Source organism: Macrotis lagotis, chromosome 3 (genome assembly GCF_037893015.1).
Source record: "Macrotis lagotis isolate mMagLag1 chromosome 3, bilby.v1.9.chrom.fasta, whole genome shotgun sequence".
In the NCBI taxonomy this organism is placed as follows: Eukaryota; Metazoa; Chordata; class Mammalia; order Peramelemorphia; family Peramelidae; genus Macrotis; species Macrotis lagotis.
The window spans coordinates 229,312,755-229,324,376 of NC_133660.1; the positions used below are offsets into that span (position 1 = coordinate 229,312,755).

At 42.8% G+C, this 11,622-nt stretch overlaps 1 protein-coding gene across 4 annotated transcripts in view; it reads right to left on the minus strand.

Moving 5' to 3' along the window:
* Positions 1 to 9,293, minus strand: part of PCGF3 (polycomb group ring finger 3) — a 130,309-nt gene extending 121,016 nt beyond the window's left edge. For 2 of the 4 annotated variants that reach the window (XM_074230105.1, XM_074230106.1), the window contains exon 1: positions 9,137 to 9,278. The gene's annotated coding sequence lies outside the window, so the exon portion shown is untranslated. Of the gene's footprint in view, positions 1 to 9,136 lie in introns of all 4 variants that reach the window. The other 2 variants (XM_074230110.1, XM_074230109.1) reach the window with 2 other exon arrangements.
* Between the last annotated feature and the right edge of the window lie 2,329 nt (positions 9,294 to 11,622).

The window sequence follows — 11,622 nt, forward strand, 5'->3', positions numbered from 1 at the left end:
AATATGTTAATTCCTTTTTTAATTCTTTCTCTCACATATATCATGTCTTTTCCAATTTTTCCTCAATTGTACTCATTCTATTTATACAATTTTTAAAAACTCTTTTTTTCATCTCTTCTAGGTATTCTAGCCAAGTTTTTTCTCAAGTTCTATTTTTCTCTGAAGCTTTGATTATAAATGCTTTTGGAGTCATTCTCTTCTGAATTTGTATCTTGGCCTTCCATTCTTCTTTTGGTAGGATTTTGTTTGTTCGCTTTTCCAGATTACTTCTTGATTTTAGACTTGATGTTAGGGCTCAACTCTGTAAGCACTTCTGGAACAAAAGTCTGGACTGGTCTCATTGCTGTTTTCTGGGGGTAATGAATGCTGTTATTCCAGGGGATCAGGGACATCTAGGAACATCCCAAAGTGAGCTAATCTGAGGCAAAGTTTATGTGCTTTCCATGCCAGTCTAAGCTATTCACATTCCTGTTCTAGGTTTGGATTTGAGCAAAAGTAGCCTGGTGCTGGACTTGCTTTCAATATGTTGATTCAAAGAGACATAGAATTGTCTTTGGTCTGGGAGTCCTACCCTAGTTATTCCTCTATAGGCTGAACTAGGAGATAGAACAGCTCTGTTCCTGATGTCTGAGCCACACCACTGCTGCTGCTCTTTCCAAGCTTCCTCCTTTCTTAGTGCAGTGCGCAGGTCCCCTTCTCAGTTTGTCATTGTTTAGTCATTTCAATTGCATCCAACTCTGTGACCCCATTGGGGATTTTCTTGGCAAAGAAACCTTCACTAGCTCATTTTACAGTTGAGGAAACTGAAGCAAACAAGGGTTAAAGAGACTTGCCCTGAGTCATACAATAAATGTTCAAAACTGAATTTGAACTTGGGTCTTCAGACTCCTGGTCTAGCCCTCTATCCCTAACTACCCAGCTGCCCCTACAATCCTCTCTACTTGTAGAAATCCCTAGTCATTCAAACTGGCAAACAAAAACTACCAGGAGAGGACTTCATCTAACTTATTCCTTATTCAGTCAGTCAATGTTTGTTCCAGGTACTGTGCTAGGAATGCAAAACAAACAAACAAAAAAACCCCACAAAACCATAAAAATCATCCTTTCAGTTTTCCCTGATTCTAAGAGCCAGTACTGTGTAGTAGATAACAAATCTGCCCCTTGGCACCTGTTTCCATCATAGTGCCCCAGTAGGGTCTGGTAGTAGCTCAGTATTGGTATGAGATGTACTGCTGCCCTGGTGAATAGCTCCCCCCACCTCTCCACCAGGAGCTGGAATGCTCCTCCTGCTCTGGGTCGAACCTATTCCAAAGTCTACCGGAGTCTAACCCAATCTCTAAAGACTTTTTTATCTTCCTATGCCAAGCTGGACTGAACAAATGACTTGCTGTGATTTTTTTTCCTAGATTTCCCCTTCAGGATTCGGTCTGGTACATGTTCTAGATCCATTTAGAGATTTATGGAATGAACTTGATGCTTTTACAGCTTTCTCCAACTGCCATTTTGGCTGTACTTCCTCAAAAAATTTTTCTCAAAACTTACTAAATACTGCTGTGTTGCCCATATCTAATGTACCACATTAGTATCATAAAATATACTGAGAATAGTTTTTTTTTATAACTAGATTAACAGCAAAAATTATGAGAAGTCATAAGAGAGTGACTAGGATTAAAAATTCAAGTTGAAAGAAAATTTAGGGATCAATTTTGTCATGAGAGGATAATTGCAATTAGGTTATCAAAAAGATTACAATTTGAATGAAGCAAACCACAGGTCATAATGGCTAAATATGATTCACTAATTAACATCACTTTTACCTTTTAAGACCTGGCCAAAATCTTTTCTCATTCCATCTCTCTCTCTCTCTGCCTTACAACCCCTAACCCTGTGCTTCTATCTCTCCAGTACCTCAATCACTCAGGTCTTTCCCATACTATCACCCTTTCACTGGCTAAACTCTCTTCTCTCCCCCATCCCAACCCTTTGGTGAATCATTTTTAACTATATTATATTCTTGTTAAGTCCTTTTCCCCCTTATTCTACTGTCAATCTTGCCATATTAAGCCTAGTCTTGGAATTATTTTCACCATCCTCTGCCTCTTATTCTACTTTCATGATGCTAAATGAAGCTGGGGGAAGGGGAGGATCACTGAAACCAAGTTGACTGGAACTACTATAATCTCAACTACCTGAGTCCTCACTGGGGTAAGGTAAACCTTTTACTTGTCCCATTCACCACAATGGCTTTTCCTTTAAGTTCTCCTCTTTCATTTAAGATGAAAATCTTGACTCATTTCACTGGAAAAAAAAAAACTTAAGCCATTCAACTGGCAATCCCTCCTTATCTCATATTATTCAAGATGTCTTCCCCCACTATCTCTTGCTTTACTCATGTTTCAGATAAAGAAGTAGCCTTTCTCCATTGCAAGGCAAACCCCTCTACCTAATGGGATCTACTAGATCCCATTCTATCCCATTTTCTCTAGCAGATTTTCTCACCCTATCATCCACATTCTCTCACTTATCTTTAATCTCTATCACCCCACTCCCTCACTTATTCACAATCTCTCCCTATCTACTGGTTGTTTCCCTGCTGCCTACAATGCATGTGGATAAAATATGCCTTTGTATCCATCTTCAAAAAAATCCTCATTTGATCAATCCATCCCTTCCTTGAAAAAGCAATTTACAACTGAATTTTCTACTTCCTTTCCTCTCATCCTCTTAACTCTGGATGCAGGCTTTGTAATTTGGCTGAAACTGCTCTCTTCAAAATTACTAATAATCTCTTAATTGCCAAATCTAACAACCTATTCTCACCCTTCTTGACTTCTCTGCAATCTTTAAAACTGGTGTTCATCCTCTTCTTAATTCTCTCTTCTCCTTAGGTTTTCATGACACTAATCTCTCCTGGTTCTCCTCCTACTGGTCTAACCATTCCTTCTCAATCTCCTTTGATAGGGCTTTATTCAGGCCATATATATTAAATGTGGATGTTCTCCAAGACTCTCTCTCTCTCTTGGTTGTCTTTTCTTCACTTATACAATTTCTCCTGGTGATCTTATCAGCTCCCATCAATTTAATTACCAACTTTAAGGTGATGATTCTTTGATCTATTTATCTGGTCCTATTTCTCCAGACCTTCAGTCTCCAAACTTCAACTACCTCCTGCACATCTCCAAATGGATGTCCCATTGATATCTTAAACTCAATTACATCCAAAATTCATTATCTTTCCCTCAAACCATTTCCTTCTTTCTAGCTGGTCAAAAGTACCCAGGGCTCACAACCTGTCAACCTCAATTTCTCAATCACATTTACCAGGCTCCACCATGCAATCAGTTGTCAAATCTTGTTTATTCTACCTTGTCAATATTTCTCCTATACATCCTATTCTCTCCTCTGACACTACAAACACTAGTGCAGGATCTCATTAACTCATGCCAGGACTACTATAATAGCCAGCTAGCTAGTCTCCCCACCCCAGTCAGATTTAATTGTATTACCTCCCCATTCAATAAACTCTGGTGGCTCACTTTTACTTCCAGCATCAAAAAAAAAATTGTTTGACTACTAAAGTCTTTCATAAACTGACTTATCCCTACCTTTCTAGCATTCTTATACTACACACTCTCATCTATAATACTCTCATCTATAATACCTCTCATCTATAATTCCCCCAAAAAAGATCGTATTTCCTGAGTCAGTGCATTTTCACTGGCTATTTTGCAAATATTAAATTTTCTCCCTAACCTCTCAAGTTTCAGCTAAAATCCCATTTTCCACAAGAAACCTTTCCCAGCACTCCTTACTGCATCCTTCTCTCTGAAATGATCTCCAAATGATCTAACAGAAAATTTGTTTATAGAGTAGTTTTTCTCCTCCCTCCCCATTAGCCTGTGAACACCTTGAAGGCAAAGACTTTGGTTCTCCAGAACTTAGCACAGTGCTTAGTTAGTACACAGTAGGCAATGAATTCTTTTTGACTTACTGGATTAGTTTACTGTATATTTGCAAGCAAAGTGCTTCACTTAAATTCTTTCAATGGATCCTGTAAGATAATCAGGGAAAGGTATGATTTTCCACATTTTACAGATGGGGGGGAACTAATTAGTCCAAGTCAACTAATTAATAAATGTTTATTAAGTGTCTACTAGTTCAACTAATTAGTCAATGTTATTACTATGATGCAGTCATTCAGTTGTTTCAGTCAAGTCTGCCTCTCCATGACCACATTTGGGGCTTTTCTTGGTGAAGATACTGGAGTAGTTTGCCATTTCCTTCTCCAGCTTGATAGATGAGGAAGTGAGGCAAACAAGGGGGTTAAGTGACTTGCTCAGGCACACAGCTACTGAGTGTCTGAGCTGTATTTGAACTCAGGTCTACCTGACTCCTGGCCCATTGCTCTACCTCTCTGTGCCACCTAGCTAAAAGTAAGTATAAAGGATGAAATAATCCCTATTCACCCTAAGCTTACATTCTTATGGAAGACATTAAGTACCTATGAAGTTAATAAATATATAACTCCTGAATATCTATGGTAAAAGGAGTTGTTTTTTAAGTAGTAATTTAAATTCACAGAAAAAAAATAGTATATCTACTAAGTGGCAAAAACAACTTTTCTTAAGGATATTAACTTCCTCCTACCACAGTAAAGCTTTTACCAGTTCTGCTTTGAATGTCAAGATGACTAGGAAGTTTCATTGGCCTTCCCTATCTCAGCAAAGAAAAAATTGTGAAATAGTTAAGAGTTTAATACTATTTCTCTTCTTCTCCACATCCCCCCAAAGAAAAATCAAGTATTAACTGTGAGGACAATATGTGTAAATGTACACATATTTAAACACAAACCAAAACACATTTTTCAACTTCTCTGAAATAACTGATTTTGGGCTCTCCTAATGCCTAGGACAAAACAATCAAATCTAAGAGCTCTTGAGAGACACTATAGCCAGTTTTCAATTCTTGTTTTTACAGGAACAGGTTTCAGGGTGTGTTTTCAAATAAAAATTCCAATTAGAGCATCCTTCCCAAAAGTTAGTTTCCTAAACCCCTAAGATTCATGAAAAACATCATTGATTATCTTTGAATGTGCCCACTATAATGGGCCAATTTGAAGAAAGTACATCCATGGAACTATAGTATTTTAGTTTAATGTCCAACTTAGCCAGAAACTTACCAAAACACTATTTATAAACTATTGCTTTTATATGTTTATCAATCCCTTATTCTTATTATTCAACTTCAAGAAACAAAAATGTTCATCAGTAAGGGTGTTTTTAGGGTTGTTTAAGTCCACTGGGTTTTAAAATGAGTAAAATATTAACTTAAAGGCTCAAGTTATGTTTCAGTGCTAAAAGAACTTTAAACAAACATAAGAGAACCCAAATCAAACAAATTTCAATTTTTGAAATACAAGTTGGGGAACAACAAAGATCCCCTAAATTAAGGCAACCAGGTCAAAGAATCCCAACTTATATAACTAAAAAGATATCCCTTCTTTAAGGAAAATGACAACAAAAGGGAATTCTTGGCACTTTGGAGAGTATTAGGAGCCTCCTATTAAGATCCTGAAACACAAGGGAATCTCTTCCCAATACCAGAGATTTAATGAAGGAGATACCTAAGTTATTATGAAGGTAGGTGGTCTTTGGAACACTATACAAAAACCTGCAGAAGTGGTCACCTCAAGGAAACACATGGTGTCTAGTACATATACTTCCCCTGCCCCACAATTATATCCCAGAAAATTCCAAAAATAAGATTGCAGTAGCCAGAGAGAAAAGAATTCTAGCAAGAGGAGAGGAAAGGCCTAAAATCTATAGCAATTTTTCCCTCAAGTCAAAAGTGAAAGAGCCTTCAAAGAGTAGAATTGGACTAATTGGTCATTATGACCCCTTATCTGTGAAATCAATAGGGAGATAACATTGCATGTCACCAAGTCACAAAATCTTTTTCTATGTCTAAAACACACTTCTTAAAAGTCTCTAAAGAACTCTCAATTAAGAATCTGTATCTACTCTGATAGGCACTGTGGGGGCCACAGCACCCCAACCCAGAAGCCAGAAAACCTTGGATTCAAATTGCACCTCTGACAGACTCTGGCTCTATCACTCTGAGCAAGTCACTGCAGCTTTGGGTGTTTCAGGTGACTCTCTAAGTAATCGTAAATTGCAGACAAAGTATCAACTTCTATTGGTAAAGACCCCAGGAGCTGCCTCTACCAGGGAAATCACTGGCCTAATTCTGATTCTTAAAAGGTCTTAGTTTATTTCCTTACCAAGAACTCAAGTTTTCAAATGCTAGCCATTTATTTTTCTAAGAAACATCAATATTCTTTCAAGACTTTAAACAATTTTCTACCAACAGATTTCAGCCACTCCCAACTCCATGGCACCGTACCACACACACTCCACCACACTTTGGTGGTGGCCAATTTTCTGGTAAGCAAACTTTACTAAGCTTCTTTGGACAAGTGACAATAATTCAAGCCATGATTTCACTGATACAGGTCTAGAATTGATAATTAACCCATAAGTATTTATTAAATACCTCCAATATTCCTAGAACTATGGTAGGAGTAGAAGTATAAATACAAATGAGGGAAGGTTTCAGAGAAGATATGGCATTTGACTTAGGCCTTAATTGACTGACAAGAAGCCTAAAAGTGAAAAGGGACAATATTCCAGAAATAGGAAATATTGCACATTGAGAGTTGCTTTGCACCATAAGAGTACAGAGATTCTCTGGAAGCAGAGTAGTCTAATTTGGCTCGAAATTAAGAGAAGCTGGATAAGTACTAGTTGTGAAGTTAGGGTAACACTAGATTTTGGGCAGCTTTGGCGACAGTCACACAGAGGAGCCTAAACTGTAATTGAGATAATTAATACTTAATCACTGAAGAGTTCTGAGCAGGGGACAGGTGGAGAACAATTCTGAGATGGAGGGAAGAAGGGTTAAGGCAGGAAAAGTAAAGGCAGAAGACCAGCAACAGTGTGGAATATATACTCAGAAAAGGAATGGAAGGAAGCCTGAGCTGATTCAAAGGCAGATTCCAAGGGACTTGACAAATAATTGAATAAGAAAAGTGAGGAAGAAAGCATCAAAGGCAAGACCAAGGTAGCAACATGGGAAACGAGGTGAAAGGATGTGCCTCAAAGTGAAACAATGAAGTCAGAAAGAGCAACAGTTTTAAGAAAAATTAGCTTTCAACATGTTGCACCTGAAGTGTCTGTGGGATACTAACAGGACCTGCCAAAGTCTGCAATCTGACCAAATTAAATCAGAAAAGAAATTTAGCTGGGTTGGAATAAGTTTAACACTTCAGGATAAAAATCATCAGATGGAAACAAAATTTATCCTTCTGATCTTTTCCCCTTTAAATCAGAGGAAACGAGGGAAAAGTGAAAACTTGTTTTTAAATTTGAAGTCACAACATTGACATCATAGACAGAATGCTAGTTACCTAATCAGGTTTCATTTTGCTGTATGTTTTCTAAAACTTACACATTAAAATATCACAAAATAAAACTAAACATCATGAGAGGCAGTGTGGCACAGTAAATAAGGAACTGGTTGGATAGTCTACCTCCTGACTTTTAGTAGCAAGCCAGTTCATTCCCTGGGGCTCAGGATGCCTCATCTTTAAAAATGAGAGGACCTAGGCTAATCTAAGTTCCTATCCATGATCCTATACTAACTTCAAACTGAGAGCAGAGTTGTCCCTTCACATGTAGTGTGTGTCAAACCTCCCAATAATAGTGAAAGAACAAAAGGAAATCTATAGGCAAATTTAATGAGAGCTATGACACATTAATGGCAATTCAATAATAAATTTGGTAAAAGGTAATATTGTAGCTGGAAATTTTAAAGTATATTCTTAACCCTAATCCCCTAACACTTAAATGAGGGGGGGGGGTTAAGGCTGGATGGTTAATTGAATTAGAAGGTTTTTGTCACTGTCAAAAATCAAGTTAGAAGACCTATTTCCCAACTCTGGATTCTTTTTGCTAGATTGAAAATATGAAAGAAAACTAAAATTTTAAAAGGATGTTGCAAAAATGAACTAAAAATGTAAATAAACATGTACAAAAAGTTCTGGATCTTGTCAAGTCAAGTTATAAGAATCAATTTTCCTAAACTATTTCTCAACCCACAGGGTACATGGTTCAGATAAAGAGTTCTGTTCCAGTGAAAAGATAACTGAAGAATCTGAAATAAGGATTTCTCCACCAGAAAAGTGAAGACTTTTTTTGGCACCCAGATCCTCCTGACATTCTGAAGGCTCCAAAACCAGTCCCCAACTTTCCTATCAGTCTTGTCACCCACTGAACCCACTGTGCTCATATCTGATACTTTCAGAGTATTTCCACAAATGAAGGATCAAAATCACCCCCCCCCAAAAAAAGTCATTCCCACCCCCACCCTCACTAGGGGGTTTGACTACCTGCTCTCTAATCATCCAACAAAGGGGTAAATGTTCTATTATATTCTAAGGGATTGGGGGGCAAGTTCAAGGGAAACTTGCCCCCCACCTATAATTCTTAAGTATTTTCCCAATTAAGGGGGAGCCAGGATAAAGAAGCCCCGCGATCCACCCACGAACCCCGGAAAGCTGCACCTTCCCCCCACCAGGCCAATTTTCACCTCTAGAGCGCGGGGGCACCCCAAGCCGCTCGGGCCCGGGCACCGGCACCACCAGCCCCTCATGTTTGGGGACCGGGCAGCCCCCACCCCCGCGGCACACGCCGCCACGCAAGGCCCCCACGCGCGCCCCCCACTCCCACGCGGCACACCGGGGCGTCCGCTGGCCCCGGCCCGGCCCTCGCGCCCCGGCGTCCTTGGGGAGCCGCGGCCGCGGCCCCCACAAAGTTGCGGCGCGGCGGGGCCTGGCGGGCCAGGGCGGCCCCGGGGGCCCGGGCGCCGGGGGCGGCGGAGGCCGCGCAGGCCCGGGAAGGCCGGCCGGGCCCGCGGGCGGAGCGTTTAAAGGGACGAGGGCCGGGCCGGGCCGCGGGGCGCGCCCGGCGGCCGGGGGGCAGGGGCAGCGCGGCCCCGAGGGGGGCGCCGGGCCGGGGGGCGGCGGGGGCCCGCGGGGGCCGCGGCCGGAGGGCCCGAGGGGGCCGGCGCACTGACTGACCTGCGAGTCGCCGATCGGCGGGGCCGCGCGCGGGGGCCGCGCGGGGAGGGGCAGAGGGGGAGGGGGCGCCGCTCCCTCCGGGTCCCCCCGAAAAGGAGGAAAAAAAAATCCGTCCGGAGTTTAAAACAAAGAGGCGGAAATGCCCGAGCCCAGCCGAGCGAGGAGTCGGGGGCGCCGCGCCGCGAGCATGCGCACTGCGCCGGCCCGGCACCGGGGCTCCCCCCGCCCCTCGGCACGCGGGGGCGGCGGCGGGGCCGGGCCGGGCGGCGCGGGCGGGGCGGGGGCGGGGCGGGGGCCGCGGGGCCCGGGCCCGGGGCGGGGGCCTCACCTGGCCGGGCGGGGAGCCGCGCGGGGGGCGGGGCCCGCGCCTGCCCACCCGGCCCGCCCCCGGCCCGCGGGAGCCTGGCAGGGAGGGCCTCCCAGCCCCCCCCCCCGCCACACCCACGGGGCGGCGGCCCGGCCACGCACCCCCGCCAGTGACCCCCCTCACAGGGCCCGGGGCCCCCCGACATGCGAGCCTCACCTGCTTCTGCCCAGGTGCAGGGTGGGAGCGCCGGGGAGGGGTCCACGCCCCGAGAGGGCACCGAGCTGCCCGAAGTGTGCGGGGGGCACAAGGGGCTTGCCTCCAGGCCGAGGACCAGCCAGCCTTCCAACTCTTAGCTGCTCCTGAGCACCAGCCCGAATGTGGCACCAGGGCGGCCAGGTGGACCCCGAGTCAGGAGGACCTGAGTTCAAGTGCGCCTCAGACACTTAATGACCTAGCTGGGTGGCCTTGCAAAAACGAAAAAGAAATGTCGCACCCAGTGCTAAAGAGAGCATCCCAAATATGGCATTATCCCGTCCCGCTACTTCTGGATTTCTCTTGGTTTTTAGGTTGTTGCAAGGTAATGGCATGAAAGTGACTGGCCCAAGGCCGCACAGCTAGGTGATTATTAAGTATCTAAGGGCGGATTTGAACTCAGGTACTAAAGACTCCAGGACTTGTGCTCTAGTCACTGAGCCACTTAGCTGCCCCCATTCCACTACTTTTTTTTTGTTTGTTTTTTTGCAAGGCAATGGAGTTAAGCGGCTTGCCGGAGGCCGAACTGCTAGGTAATCATTAAGTGTCTGAGGTCGGATTTGAACTCAGGTACTCCTGACTCCAGGGCCAAGTTCTCAATCCACTACACCACCTAGCCACCCCCACTACTTCTTAATGCAGGGTTACTGGAGGGTTTTTTTTGACTGCCAGATTTTGTCTCATTGAGCTCACAGCCCACTAAAACTCCCTGATCATTTTTCACACTAAACCATTGGCTAGTCACAGCTCTGCATCTTGTTCTTGAGTCATTGATTCTTTGAACCCAGGTATGGGATTTAACATTTATCTCTACTAAATTTCCATCTTTTTTTTTTAAATCTGACCATCATTCTACACTACCAAGAACTTTGTAGAGCTTCATATTCTCACCAAATGTGGTAACTGTCCAGCTTTGCATTGTCTATAAATTTGAGGAGCATATCAACTGTTACTTTCTGGTTGAACAGTTTAGAGTCAACAGCAGATTCATGGAATACTCCATCAGAGAGCTCCCTCCCAGTGGTTATCAACCTATTAATGCCTATTTTTAATAGTTGTTCACTCAACTTATTCTGAATCCTCCTAATGATACAATTATCTAAGGGGCAGTTAGGTAGCACAGTGGATACAGCACTGGCCCAGCAGTCAGGAGGACTTGAGTTCAAATCCAGTCTCAGACACTTCATAATCACCTTGCAAAAACTAAAAAATAAAAACAAAAAAAATACAATTATCTACACTATATCTCTCCATCTTCCACAAATATAGCTTGAGAGATTTTGTCAAATGTTTCCCTGAAATCTACATAAATTACATCTACATCATTCCCTGATTTACCAGTTTAGTATCCTGTCAAAAAAAAAAAGGAAATGAGGTTTATCTGGTACGACCTGTTCTTGACAAACCACTTCCCTTCTAAAAGTTCACAAACCATCTCTTAAACAATACATTCTAAAACTCTGTTACATCACCAACCTATAATTTGCAGGCTTTACTCTTCTCTGGTTGAACATTTGCCCTCTAGTTCATTCTTTATTGTTTTTCAAAGACCATTGTCAGTAGCCCAGACATCACATTATCAGTTCCTTCAGTACAGTGAGATGTAGGTTATCTAGGTCTGATGACTTGAACCCATGATATGGTCTTACCATGGGCATGACCTTATATCTTACGTTTTGTTTCCCTATTCACGATTTCTCCTTGACAGGAAAAAAAAAAGCAAAATAAGGACTGAGTAGTTCTAGCTTCTCTCTATCATCCATTGTTGCCCACCTATATTCAATTTATCCCTTCTTTGTTTCTCTTCTTTTTTTCCAACAGCCAGGGGATTTAAGAGAATTCATAGGGTAGTCTATATCTAATGGAAGAACGGGAATAGGAGTGGCAGTTAGCAAATCTTTTTGTTTCTTGCATTCCTTTGGTATGG